This window comes from Mauremys reevesii, linkage group 1 (genome assembly GCF_016161935.1).
Source record: "Mauremys reevesii isolate NIE-2019 linkage group 1, ASM1616193v1, whole genome shotgun sequence".
NCBI classification, from domain to species: Eukaryota; Metazoa; Chordata; order Testudines; family Geoemydidae; genus Mauremys; species Mauremys reevesii.
In genome coordinates this window covers 208,501,847-208,516,629 of record NC_052623.1, presented here as the reverse complement: position 1 = coordinate 208,516,629, position 14,783 = coordinate 208,501,847, and the positions used below count along the sequence as shown (strand labels likewise).

Sequence of the window (14,783 nt, the reverse complement as noted above, 5' to 3'; positions counted from 1 at the left end):
GCTGCTCTCTGGCCACCTAGAACTGAAGGCAGCGCCACTGCCAGCAGCAGCGCAGAAGTAAGGGTGGCAATACTGTGACTCCCCTCAGACCCCTTTTTGAGTCAGGTCCCCCCACCCCATCATGAAATTTAAGATTTTTAAAACCCTACGAGTGTGAAATTGGCCAAAATGGACTGTGCAACATTCCCCACATTCTGGCATGTAATCTGTGTTTGACTCTATGGAGGTCTGAGATGAATCTGGCCCATTAGAATCACGGAGAAAAATCTATGCACCAAATTCAACTGAGTTGTGTTGACTTATGCCAGTGGTGAACATGGTCGTGTGTGTGTGTGTGTGTGTGTGTGTGTGTGTGTGTGTGTGTGAGAGAGAGAGAGAGAGAGAGAACAGCTAGAGAGTGTGCATTAGGGTGTTGCATGTATGTGCAGGAAATGTGTGCCAGCCATGGAGTACTGCTAGCATGGTGATGCTGAAAGGGAGCAGTGACATCATGAGCCTTGTTGCAGGGACTCTGGATATCAGAGGGAAGGGCACCTCTCTGTAGTGTGGTTCTGATGCATAGGATTTGTGTTTAGCAGAATGAGGGTATGAGAGGGACTGGATGCTCACACCAAGATCCATCAGTCATCTCCAGTGACGGGTCTTGGGCTGTGGGGGAAGTCTAAGGGGGGAAAGCAGTATTTAGTGTTTATCATAGACTCAGAATCCATGGCCAGAAGGGACCATTACGATCATGTAGTCTGATCTCCTCTATAACATGGGCCATAAAACTTCCCCCAAATTGTTCTCAGAGCAGATCTTTTAGAAAAACATCCAATCTTGAATTAAAAATTGTCAGTGATGGAGAATCCACCATGACCCTCAGTAAATTATTCCAATGGTTAATTACCCTCATTGTTGAAAAAAAAGTATGCCTTATTTCCAGTCTGAATTCATCTAGCTTCAGCTTCCAGCTATTGGATCATGTTATACCTTTCTCTGCTAGATTGAAGAGCCCATTATTAAATATTTGTTCCCAGGTAAGTATTTATAGAGTGTAATCAAGTCACCCTGTAACCTAGTCTTTGTTAAACTAAATAGATAGATTCAAGGAGCTCAATCACTATAAGGGAGGTGAGGGCCGGCTCCAGGGTTTTTGCCGCTGGTGGGGGAGGGGGGGGAGCCATGATCACAATCGGCGGCAGCTCCACCACGCCGCTTCATTCTTTGGTGGCAATTCGGTGGCAGGTTCTTCCCTCCGAGAGGGACTTGCTGCCAAAGAGCCGAACGTACTGCCCCTCTTCATTGGCCGCCCCAGGCACCTGCTTGCTGTGCTGGTGCCTGGAGCCAGCCCTGAGGCAGGTTTTCTAAACCTTTAATCTTTCTCGTGTCTCTTCTCTGAGCCCTCTCCAATTTTATTAACATCCTTCTTGAAGTGTTGACACCAGAACTGGACACAGTATTCCAGCAGTGGTTGTACAAGTGCCAAATATGGAGGTAAAATAACCTCTTTACTCTAACTCTGGATGTCTCTGTTTATGCATCCAAGGATAGATAGCATTAGCTCTTTTGCCCTCAGTATCATAAAGGGAGCTCATGTTCAGCTGATTAGCCATCACTATCCCCGAATCTTTTTCGGAGTCCCTGCTTCCCAGGATACAGTCCCCCATCCTGTAAGCATGGCTACATTCTTTGTTCCTAGAAGGATACATTGATATTTAGCCATATTAAAATGCATTTGTGGTTGCACCCAGCTTACCAAGCAATCCAGACCACTCTGAATCAGTGACATGTCCTCTTTATTATTTACCACTCCCCTAGTTTGGGTCATCTACAAACTTTATCAGTAATGATTTTATGTTTTCTTCCAGGTCACTGATAAAAATGTTAAATAGCACAGGGCCAAGAACTGATCTATGCAGGACCACACTAGAAAGAGTGGATGAGGATTCCCTGTTTACAACTGCAGTTTGAGACCTACCATGTTAATTTGATCTTTCTAGGTTTTTTTTTTTTTTAAATCAAAATGTCATGTGGTACCAAGTCACATGCTTTTCAGTAGTCTAAGTATATAACATCAACACTATTACCTTTATCAACTAAACCTGTAATCCAAAAAGAATTAGTTAGTTTGAATTAATCCTGTTAGTTTGACAGGATCTATTTTCCAGAAACCCATGTTGATTGGCATTAATTATATTACCCTTCTTTAATTCTTAATTAATTGAGTCCAGTATCAGCTGCTCCATTATCTTGCCTGGGATCGATGTCAGACTGACTAGTCCTGTAATTACCCGGGTCAGCCCATTTACCCTTTTTAAATATTGACACAACATTAGGGTAGTTACAAGAGACTGGAAGACCACTAATGTTTCAGCTCCTGGAGTCATGTCATTACATGAGAATCCCAATTTTAATTAAAAAAAAATTAAGTAAAATTTAAGCTCTCGTGGTTGCAGAGCAAAGCCTGGAAATGTGAAACCTAAAGGCTCAACAACAAAAAAAAATCAGCAGACAAATAAAAAGAACTAGAACAGATTAGTTTACAAACTCTCATGATTTGAAGCCAATTGCATGATTTTTAATACTTGGGGTTGGCAATATTGTTGTAATTTATGTCCCAGGTGCACCACGGGATTGCACAATTGCACAGCATGAGAGAGAGGCCTCTCTCCTACTGCACCTGCTTAGCTAATGGGTTTCATGAGTTGAAAGAGAAGGCTCTCATGTGCCTAATTACTCCGGAGGCCCCAGTGTGCCACTAAACCTTCAAAAGCAATACAGTGTTGGTGACCCCAAGCATTCAAAAACTATGAGTCAGGTCCCTCCCTCCTCCCAAAAATCACAAAATTGGTTTGAAAATCAGGAGCCTGTTTTAAAAGAATACGTTTTGGGTTCTTTGTATTTGCCTTGAGGGTGCTCTCACTTCATGTTTTCAAGTTTTTCTCCACAATCATGAGGGCTAGAAATTTTTTTATTATTTTTTTTAAATAAAAACAGAAAGTGATTCTCATGTAATAACAGGACTCCAGAACTGGAGCCTTCAGAAAAAACATCAAATATCACTAGAGCTGGTAACACAGTGGGGACTATCAGAGGAACTGAGAGTCTGGTAGGCTCCTAGCTGCTGCAACAGAAGAGGGGCAGGCTCTCCACTGGTGCAGAGGAGATAGGCCATCCAGAGGTGTTATGGGATGGGCCATCATGCTGTTAATGGCAAGTGGGGAGGGTAAGCACTCACCTGCTTACCAGATGGAGGCAGTGAGGGCTTGTTGGAAGTGGAGTGACAGGAGAAAGGGGAGTGAACTCTGACCTTGTTGAGGTCCATCTGGCATTAGGTAGCACCAGCTGTGCCACAAACACTTCCCCCGTCCCATATTCCACCAGAGGATGTTTTTACTAGCTGCAGTGGGTCAATTGTGACCCCCTCTTCCTGATGACCTAGGGTGACAGGGAGCTGTAGGCCACAGCTAACAAAGGAGGGGAACTCCTGGCTGACTCAACTGTACCTTTAGAAATTGTCAGTCACAGCTCAGAATGGGCTCATGCTTTACTGTGGCAGCTGCTCCCTGTGGGCTGCATAGAAGATGCTCAGGGATAATCAGGATTTCGTTTCTATTTGCTTGAGGCTCTGGTATTGGTCACTTGAGCCCGAGCTGGGAGATCTGGGTGTATGAGGATTTTATATGTAGGCCTGTCTTGACATGAGTAAGTGGACATAGGTGAGGTCTCATTTCTTGGGCGACAGGATTAAGGAGGTCAATGGATGAGGAGTCTGGAAAAAGAATGTCTGTGTTAGCTAAGATTATGGGGAACACCCAGGGAACCACTGACAATGGACAAGAGAGGCCTGAAATGTAAGATGAAGTAAAGAGTAAGCGCATGCTGTACAGGGATTCATTCCTACAAAGTGACCAAGCTAATCTCAAAGCATGTGATGCAGTGTGTAAATGTACATCAAGGAAGAGATTTTCTATGTAACTTTGGGTGTGTGGTACACCCTATACCTGCTCCCAATGCTTAAGTCTGATCAACTCAGCGTAGCCTTGCTGTATGCCAAATAAAGGAACCTGAGTGACAGAACTGGAGTCAAACTGAGTTCTTGAAGAACCGAGTAGAAGAGATCTCAGGGGAAAGCCAGTGGTACAATAAGTTGATTTAAAAAACAACAAAAAACCCACTTAAAGATTTAGCAGAGAGATGATGTACAATCAATAACTGATCAGGAGAAGAAGGCCAGAAATAAGAAACTGCTAGGACATGTATCAAAGGAGTGCAGAAAGAAACCCTTGTCCCAAAGTCCCCCACTGGGGAGGGCTTGTCAATAGGTGCGCTGCTGTAATGCTTCAGTGTAGACACTACCTCCCATTCGCATAGGTAATCAACCTCCTTGAGAGGCCGTAACTAGGTTAATGGAAGAATTCTTCTGTCAACCTAGCACTGTCTACACCTAGGGTTAGGTCAACTTATTGCCGTCTCTCAGGGGTGAGGATTTTTCACACCTCATAGCAATGTAGCTGAGTTGACCTAACTTTTTAGTGTAGGTCAGGCCTGAGTATATCCACTAATCTAAAAACCAAAGAGGTAATTATTGTTTATTCCTTCCTCTCTGGGGCCACTAGGGAGGGCACCACTGGGTGTCAGGATTCTTGGATTCTCTTTTCAGCTGCGATTTCTTCTGCAACTTTGGGCAAATCACTTCTCGTCCCTCTGTGCCTCAGTTTCCCCAGCTCTACAATGAAAACAATAGTGCTTATGCACCTTTGTGAAATGATTTTTAAGAACTAATGCTGTAAAACACTAGTGTTATTACTAAAAAATACACAAGGAGCAAAGAGCATCATCTTCACACCTTGACAATAACCTTAAGCTATGTGAAGGGTACAGGTTTCATCCATGAAGATCAATGTGCCATCAGATTGGGGAATAATAGACTCTTGTAATAGCCCCTTACCTCCAAACAGCAGGGATGCGGAAATGTTAAGGACTCTTCGGTTTAATCAGAATCATTCACTTAATTTTAAGCACAGCCTGACAAGGTTTTTTGGTCAGACTTCAAGGAAGAGAAGGCCTTGCCAGTTCTGGGGCTGTGGGCGGCAGGATCTTATTCCGCTCACAGGCACAGATAAATGTCATATCTGTGGCATGAGAACAACACTGCTCAGTGCTTTTCATCTTCAAAAGGCATTCATTAACACCCCCTACCCCCTTGAGGTGCTCTCTGCCCCATCTGGGATGGGAGCATCATTACCCCCATTTTAGGGAAGGGGAAACTGAGGCACAGAGAAGGGGACTGATTTGCCTAAAGTTATAGAGGGAGTCACTGACAGAATCAAGAATAGCCCCTAGGAATTCCTCGCTTCCGGCCCTATATTCAGACCACTGGACAACACCTCTTCCTGGGGTTTGTGTGCTCCTTTTATGCACAGGGATGAGATGGGGGAAAGGACAGAAATATGGATGGATGGGAGAGAGAGGAGAACATAACAGAGAGGAATCTGAGTGAGGGGGATGCATTGAAGTGAATGGGGGGTGAACAAGTGGGGAAAAAATGAGGAGGAATAAATGAAGGGAGAAAGAGCAAGAGATTAAATGGGAAGGAAAGCAGAGGAGTGAGAGAGAGGAAGATGCAGGAGTTGGCATCTGAGCTCTCTCTAAAGAAGAGAGGAGTTAACTTGCCCTCTTTCTTTCCTGATCTTGCCTTAAAATTGCAGGAATGTGGCAGCACAACATCAGCTCTCTGATTTATTAATTCCATCCCATCCCACCAGCCCACAGAACAAAAGCATCTGTGTTTGCTCAAGAGGAGCGCATGAAGGGCCTTATTCATGTCGGAGCTGGAGAGAGAAGCCAGCAGATACAGGAAAGTCATCGGTGCCTCACTCCTTTTCACCTTTGTGTGGACTGGAAAAAAAACCCCACTGAGATGAAAGGCAACAAATCATGATGTTATCAGGGGGGAGAGAAAAAACAAGATCACCAGCAGGGTCAGTCAGTATGGGCTTCTCAATGAGAGAGCAGCCACCTTGGGCCTGGCTGCACCGGTGAGGGAGCCATCTCAGTGAGGTTGGTTGCATGAGATGGCTGGTTCCCTTGCTTCTCCTTGTGATGGCTCAGCTTGGCCCCCAGAGCACAATATTTTGGCTGGAACTGCTCTGCCACACCCATGCACAGCACTCCTTGCAACCATGGTTGCATTCTGGTAGCCCTGAAGCACCTATCCCATACAGCCCACTGTTGAAAGTCAGATAATTCACTAAATCTATGGGCCAATAAAGGAATCATCATCTTAAGCTTTGGCTGGGTACTAATCTATAGCCCCTTCCACTTGAGGATCTTAGAGCACTTTGTGAATAGCAATTACATCTTGCAAAGCCCCAGAGGTAGGTTAGTATTATCCATGTTTATTTTACAGATGGGGACATTGAGGATCAGTGAAGTGACTTGTCCAAAGCTACCCCATAGGCAGGTGCTGGCATAGAACCCAGCACAGCCCCAACAAGGAGGCGTCATGGGATTTCTAATAAACATGTGGGGTTAAGAGGACACCAACTGTACAGCGCTCTGAAAGATGGCACCTGCAGCAGTGCACTGCCCCCTAATGCCAAACCAAGGGTGGGTTCTGCATCGATGCAGAGGAAAGTGAGCCTGCAAAACCACTGGCACTTGGGTTTTCTTTGGCAGTCTCCTATACATATTGGCCAGGATCAACCCTATTTAGCTTGCAAAAGGGACACACACAGCACTGCCTGACATGCTAAACTCATACACAAGTACCCCCACAACCAATTGTTCTCCATACCCAACATAAGCTTTCAGACAGACATTTTTTTAATTATATTTTAACAAGAGTTTAAATTGCTTGAATTTTAACTCCCCCCCCCCCCACTCTCATTACTTGGCTTAGTTACAGGAGCAGGGAGTAGCTGAAATAGCTGCCATGACCTCAGTGCCGGGAGGTACCAGAAAAATACCAAGACAATACAGTTTGGCTTTGTATCGTTCATAAACCAGCACCACAAAATGCTTCAAGGCAGATGATAGCTGTTTCGAGTAAACACAAGCAACGGCGGTTGCCGCACTGAAGCAGTTCAGATCAAATCAGAACCAGCTTGATCCTTCTCCAAAAGCATGAACTGAAGCCAAAGTGAACCTGTTCTGAGATTTGAGAATGAGGTTGAACTGAATTATTTTCCACATTCAAGTGAACCCAGGAATTGCCAGACTGGATCAGTCCTTTTGAGGTCCATCTAGGCCAGTATTCTTCCTTCTGACCAGATGCTCCAAGGAAGGAGCAAGCAGTCCTACAAGGGACAATTATGGAAGCTTCTTCTTAACCTTAGGCAGGTAGTGAAGCACGAGGATTTACAGCCATTCTACATTTGGGAATCTATTTAACATAACAGTGGATGTTTCATTAGGCATCTAAATGGCTCATGCTTTTCAGAATCCTGCCAAGCTCTTAGCTTCACGGGTATCCCTGCAGCACAGTAAAGAAAACCTGTGGCTGGCTCGTGCCATGGGACTTGGGCTGCTTCACTGCTATGTGGGTTTCCAGGCTTGGGCAGGACTGAGCTCTGGGACCCTCCCACCTTGCTGAGTCCTAGAGCCCCAGCTCCAGCCTGAGCCTGGAAGTCTACACAGCAGCGAAGCAGCCCGAGCCCCGTGAGCCCGAGTTGGCTGGCACAGGCCAGCTGTAGGTGTCTAGTTGCTGCACAGACATATCCACTGGTATCTCATGGCAGTGAGTTCTACTGGTTCAATTGTGTAAGAGTATACCAATCTCCTAGAACTGGAAGCCTTCACTAGCAGGACCAAGTATTGAACTCACAACCATGGGTTTAGCAGGCCAATGCTCAAACCACTGAGCTATCATTCCCTATTTCCTCTTAACACTACAGTCGCTGCCTTTCAATTTAATCAAATTTCCCCTTGCTCTTTTACTATGAGAAAGGGTGAATCGAAGTGCTAGTCTACCTACTCTGTGCCATTGATTTCCATATATTATCGTGTCCTCTCTTACATTCTTCTCTCTGAACTAAATAACCCCAATCTTTTCAATCTCCCCAAATGTACGAGGCAATGTCCCAATCTTGCAAGCCAGCCTGTTCTCTTAAGAACTGGACCTCAATAATTAAAAAAAAAAAATCAAGGATCTGAATCCAAACTCTGTATCTCCACTCAAGACATTTTTAACACTAACTTGCACACTCAAGAAGTTTATATCATGCTATTTTTATTTCCTCCCGAAGGCTCCCCAAGCACTTCACAAACTAGACACAGACAGCATCATTAAGATGCAGTTGCTCAGGGTGTGGTGGTGGGGAGGAAGGCAACTACACAGTACAGCATGTTCAGTAACAGTGGGGCGGGGAAATCTTTGCCAAGAAGAGTGGGACAAATTCCAGCTCTTAAGAAAAGGACGAGGGAGCCTTAATGTTCCTGCAGAGAAGATGGGATTTTGGTCTAAAAGACTCACATACATTAAATTGCATGGATCTCATTTGATTTAACTTAGAGCTTGTTTACAATTACAGCACGGCAGCTGCATCAGTGCAGCTGCGCCATTCTAGCGCTTAGAGAAAACCAGTGGGTCTCAAACTTTTGCATTGGTGACCCCTTTCACACAGCAAGCCTCTGAGTGCGACCCCCCCCCCGGTATAAATTAAAAACACTTTTTTATATTTAACACTATTATAAATGCTGGATGTGAAGCGGAGTTTGGGGGTGGAGGCTGACAGCTTGTGACCTCCAGGTAATAACCTCGCATCCCCGAGGGGTCATGACCCCCAGTTTGAGAGCCCCTGGCGAAGACGACACTTATGCGGACAGGAGAGCTTCTCCCATGGGTGTAAGTACTCCACCTCCCTAAGAGGCGGTAGCTATGTCGACGGGAGAAACTCTCCAGTGGACAGAGTGCTGTCTACGCCTGCGGTTAGGTCAGTATAACTACACTGCACAGGGGTGTGCATTTTCCACGCCCCTGAGAGACAGTTATGCCGATATAAGTTTGTAGTGTAGACCACGCCTTAGAAAGATAAAAGACTGAATTCATTAAAAGCAATTCAGCCACAATTAGAGGTATTTATCAGAGGTGGACTGAATCCCCTACATGGGGGATAGTGGGGTCTGCCCAGCTTACCTCCCAGACAAGAATGAGCGTTACACAGTCACACACCTATGGCTGAGAGCAGGGTTAATATTTGTAGTACCGTATTTGTAGTACCGTAGTGATTAGAGACCCTAGTCATAAACCAGGAGTTCTGGGGCTCACCTGTGCCTTGTATTGAGTATTCTTCCATTGAATCAGATGCTCCCAGAAATGTTTAGACTGATCATTTTGTTAAAGTCATGATGAGCTCAGTGGCCTTTTGCTACTTTCCAGCCTTGCACTGGGGCTGGGAGTCTGAAGATCTGGGTTGTATTCCCAGCTCTGCCACAGCAGGACTTGGGACAAATCTGCACTGCAGTGTCTCCATGCATAAAGCGGGGATAGTCATACTGACCTGCAGAACTTCATGAGGGGCAAGAGGTTGCAAGGGTTAACTCTGTAATGTGTGTAAAGCACTCTGATCCTGATGGGAGGCAATAGAGACAGGCAAAGGATTATTATTATTAGACCTAGATGCCAGTCCCAAAGGGCAGACTTGGGTTTTAATACTCTCATGGTTCAGTGGAGGGGTGTGTATGTGTGTCAGGAGCCTGAGATTGGGTCAGGTCTGTCTTGACATACATTGGGATTCCCCTAACATCATAACATGACCAATGATCACAATGGGGACAGGGACATGTGTGATTTTCCCTGGGCACACTTGCAAGACTGACTCCAGAGCTTTCTCTGCCCAATTTTGGATGCTCCATGTAAGGGAAGGTGAGAGCGTAGAAGGTTTCTCACCAGCATTAGTGGCTTTCATGATGCAGGTAAGGATTTCTCCTACCTCTCCATAGACACAGGCCCTTGGGGAAGAAAGCCTGAGCTGGGAAACAAAAGAGAACCTGCTGTGGAGAGGTAGCGTCATGAGTCTGATGGTCTGGAAGTAGCCATGCTGCAGGTGCTGATGATAGGGATGAAGTGGGGCTGGAAGCAGTGGCCCTGTGGACACTGGCTATGGGTTGTAGGGAAGTTAGTAGCAGGGGTGCTCTGGACACTGGCCCCAGGAGGCATAGCAGGATTAGAAGTAGCTCTGAGTGCTGGCTATAGGCATGCAAGGGGGCCTCAAAGCAGGTTCAGACTCGGTCCTGGTAAGAGTGTTTTGGGTGCTGCTGGAAGCAGGGTTGAAGCGGATGGTGGAATCAGCCTGCAGTAGATGATATGAAATATGAAGTAGGGGGTACGCCAAGTGCTCATGAATACAGAAGAGGCTGGGGATGCTGCTGGATGTAGGAGCCTGGGGGTGCTGTGGTAAGCAGGGAATGGAAGCCTTGCAGGGAGCGCTCCTGGGATTAAGCCACATTTCACTCCCACCACGGATACATCTACACTGCAATCGGGTGTGTGACTGCAGCTGGGGCAGGCATAGCCACCCTAGCTTTAATCTAGGTAACAGCTAAAACAAATAGCAACGAAGAGGGATGCAGCAGCGCAAGCGTCGCATGGGTTGTACGAGCCACCTGGAACCCTGGGTACATAGCTTGTGTTGCCAGCCTGCCCCAGGGCCTTTGCTGCTGCATCTTCACTGTTATTTGCAGTGTGCTTGCTAGATTGAAGCTAGCACAGATGTGCCTACCCCAGCTATAATCACACCTCCGACTGTGGTGTGGACGTACCCCAAGAGGCAACATACTGGGTATGCCTTTGATGCTGGGAATTCCTGGCCCGTGCTGACATGTTGTTGAAATGAAGGGAGTAGAGTGACCAGATGTCCCGATTTTATAGGGCCAGTCCCGAATTTGGGGTCTTTTCCTTATATAGACTCCTATTACCCCCCCACCCCCTGTCCCGATTTTTCAGACTTGCTGTCTGGCCACCCTAGAAGGGAGTGTCCTTTCAAAATCGCCCAGGTATGAGTGCAACAGGGGCCAGCAACAAGAAGTTTTAATGTGTGTGCAGAGTAGATAGATTTTGTTAAATACTAAAGATAGATAGATAGATTTTGTTAAATATTAAAACAAATACCATTTTAATCATTTGCTATCTACTTCGACACAGTCCTTAAAACTCCCCTGGCCCTACAGGGCAATTGCTGCTAAATAACCCTGAGTCCGGAAACAGGATGGAATGTAAGGGCCCCAGAGCCATGTACAGTGGAGGTGTGTTTCTCTCTAGGTCTTTTAGGGAGCAATACTACTTCTTGAGTCACACACACCTCACTGGATCTTTCAAATACCTTAAAAACCAAAAGGTCCATGTGTACTATTTGCACCTTAAAAATCCCCTGTCCCTTTTCATAAGAGTAGGCATTTGCCCCAGTGTCCCTGGCCCAGATTCTTTACCTCCTGCCCCATTGCCATGCAGTGTGTTGAAATACAGCCACCTCTGGAGTGAAGGACAGCAGCCAGCCTTGAAATGGTGCTCTGCATAAGTGGCTTGTGTAGTGCTCTGCGGCCCACAGTCCTCATATACGAGTGTAAATAATTTAGTAATTGTTATTATTACTTGGCTCCTTTGCCATTTTGAATGTAGCTACTGTGCTTTAATTCAATATCAATTGATTTCTGAAAAAAAAAACCCACCACAATATTGAGTGCTCTTGCTGCTATACATACCCACCACGCAGACTAACTGTTCTGTGGAGCCTTTATTCAGTGCAGAGTTAAGTGCATTGAAAGTGGCTGCTGCTATTCCCAGGAGACTGGTTGTGCGCCTTTACCCCTCACAGGGCACGTACAGCAGCTACTCTGTGAATGGCACTTAAGTACTGTGTGTGTCACATGTGTGACATTAACAACTGCTTCCCTGTAATTCACAGATAACAAAACAAAAAGCTGTCTTAATACAGTATCTCGCTACTAGGCTTGGAGTAGAAAAGAGATGCAGCATGTGGCTAGAAACAGGTTCAGCTTTTCTAATGACCCTCACTCCTGACCTGCAGCACCACCTGCTGTTCCAGTCCTGGGCTCCCCACACAGCCCTGCCAGTGCCCCTCACTCCTGCCCTGCAGTCGTTTCCCCTAGCCCAGCTCTTCCACTCCTGGACTCCACAGATAGCTCTGCCAGCACGCCTCACTCCTGCTTTGTAATCTTCTCTACGACTGCAGGCCTCTCTTCCCCAACCCCTTGTCAGTGCACCTATCTCCTGAATTACAATGGCCTCTCCTCTGCTGGAATGCCATGCCGCTCTCTCAATGCGCCCATCTTCTGACTTGTAATGCCCACCTGTCCTAGGGCCTCTCGCAGACAGACTGCTGCTTGGCGACCAGCAGAAGTGAGGCAGAGGTCTCCACAGCTGTTCTGCACATTAAAACCAAACAAGATTTGAACCCAAGTGGATGTGGAACCAGGCTAGAGCAGAAAGCAGCTGTGCTCCTTCACTCATACAAAGGCCTCTTTCCTACCATTGTCCTGCCCTGCAGAAGTTGCATGTTGCCACCAGCTGTATATTTATCCCCAGTCACTACTGCTGGGCAGCATACATGCTTGGTTCTGCCCTGCTGACACCACTGCTCAGTGGATCTACCCCTGCCTCCCCTTGCACTCAGAGACTAGCCCCTTCCAGGGAGTTACTCAGGAAACAGCGGCAGCTTCCCACACTTGCAACATCTTGGGGCTTCCCTCCCACAACTCTTATACCTTTGCTGCTAACATAGCTTTCCCACCTCCCCCTGCTCCTGGTTAGATGGAGTGATTGGCAAGGCTAGGTGGGAGAACCAAGCGCTTTCCATCCTCTCTTGGGAGGCTCCATGCCAAACAAAATTCTCCTAAGAAACCAGCAAGTTTGCGAGAAAACACCTATTTAAGAGCAGAGGAGAAAAGGGCCAGATGTTTTTCTTCCCCTTAACACCTCCCTACCCCCTTCCTCCCACCTTGAAGGCCCACTCGCTGTATCTTCATGGCCTGTTCAAATAAGGATTTGGACCCACTACACAGGAATTTGACATCAGGCATTTGTGGTGTCTTGGGTTTCTCTGGGTATATCTACACTGCAAACAAACAAACACCCACCCACCCCAAACAAACAACAACAAAAGACCCACAGCACCAAGTCTCAGACCCTAGGTTAATTGATTTGGGCTCATGGGGCTTGGGTGACATGGGTAAGAACAATAGTGTAGACTGAAACCTGGCCAGAGGGAGGGTCTCAGAGGCCAGGCTCCCGTTTGAGCCCAAATATCTACACTGATTTTTTTAGCCCCGTAACTCAAGCCCAGTGAGTCAATTGACTTGGGGTCTGAGACTCAGTATTGCAGATTTTTCTTTGCAGTGTAGACATACTCTCTGTGTCATCAGAACATCTTCATCAGGGGGCTATAGCCTCTCTCAAACTGAGCAGGAGAGAGAGTGTTGCCTAGCAGTTAAAACAGAAGACTGGAAGCTAGGACACCTGGGTCCTGTCTCCAGCTCTGCCAACAATTCACTGTGCATCACTGGGCAAGTGATTTCACCTTGGTTTCCCTGTCTGTAAAACAGGAATAATATCTTCACAGCCCCACTGTAAAGGTGAGTTAGTGAATTTTGGTAACATGATTTAAGATCCTATCTCAGTTACTTAGATGCTACAGAGATAGATAGATGGAAGATATGGACCCCAAACTGGAAAATTCCAATCTGGATTTTGAAGAGCCCATATGTTCTGATCTGCAGTTTTAGTTTGACCCATTACAAAGATGAGGTTGCTCACAAAATTCAGACCCAGATTTGGATTCTGAGCACCGCTAAAGTTTGGGATGCCTGGATCCGGGGTTCTGGGTCGGCCCACTTCCACTCCAAAGATTATGTTATTAAAATAAGTGCTTGTGCAGCGCAGAGATGGCAAGGTCATCTCTGCTCTCCTAACCCCCTCATCCCAAGCCTCGCGCAGGAAAGGAACCGAGGTCTCGCTCTTACCTGGCGAGATGCGCTGGCTGGAGGGGTCACCATGAGGCTCGCTGGGAATCCAGAGCGGTTCTGCACCTGAACGTGTCAGCCGGGGTGGTTCGCGAGCAGCTCCCACCGCAGGGAGGAAATGGGTCCGGCCCGGCTACAGGCTCGCTAGCTCCCTCTCCGGAGCGCGCCAGCAGGTGCCCTGACGGGCAGGAGCTCGCCAGAGGTTCGCCCGGCTCCGGGGTGGCTCCTGCTCAGCCGCCCACTGGCTGGATCGAGCCCTTTTATAGGCAGCGCCGGGAATGCAGCTCCGCTCGTGGCTGTGCGAAGGAGCCTCCTTAAGGCAACCCTGCCGGAGGGCGGGCTGCAGAGTGGGGATGCACCGACGTGCATCCCGCTGGGCCACCTTAAGCGGGGAGGCGGGGAAGGGGCGCGAGAGGCGCGGAGGGGAGCGGAGCCAAATGCGGCGCGCGCCCCTGCCCCGGAGTGCGGAGCCGCCGCGCGCCCCTGCGCAGCGAGTGAGGCGGGGCGCCCCGCGCGGGAGCCGGGAGAGGGGCTGGCGGATGCTGCCTCCCTCGCCTGGCCGGGGCAGGGCGCTCCCCTGTGCCTGCTCCGGCCGCAGGTCACTGCTGGGAGCGAGCTGCGTGTCCGGCTCCCTGCTGAGCCCGAGGCCGGGATCCCTGGGCAGAAGCAGCCGTCCCAGCCGAGCCAATCCCATCCCTCCCCCACCACGGAAGGGAGTAACTCCACTGATCACTGTACCCCCTTACTCGGGGTGCAGAGCTGCATGGGGGTCTGCCAACACCACACACTACGCCAGGCCTCTGACTCTGGGGTGAGCCCAA

General features: G+C 47.7%; 1 protein-coding gene across 2 annotated transcripts in view; it reads right to left on the bottom strand.

Annotated features, from left to right (window-relative positions):
* LOC120395589 (galactosylgalactosylxylosylprotein 3-beta-glucuronosyltransferase 1-like) overlaps window positions 1-14,182 on the bottom strand; it is a 47,375-nt gene extending 33,193 nt beyond the window's left edge. For both annotated transcript variants that reach the window (XM_039520109.1, XM_039520112.1), the window contains exon 1: window positions 13,963-14,182. The gene's annotated coding sequence lies outside the window, so the exon portion shown is untranslated. The remainder of the gene's footprint in view (window positions 1-13,962) is intronic.
* Between the last annotated feature and the right edge of the window lie 601 nt (window positions 14,183-14,783).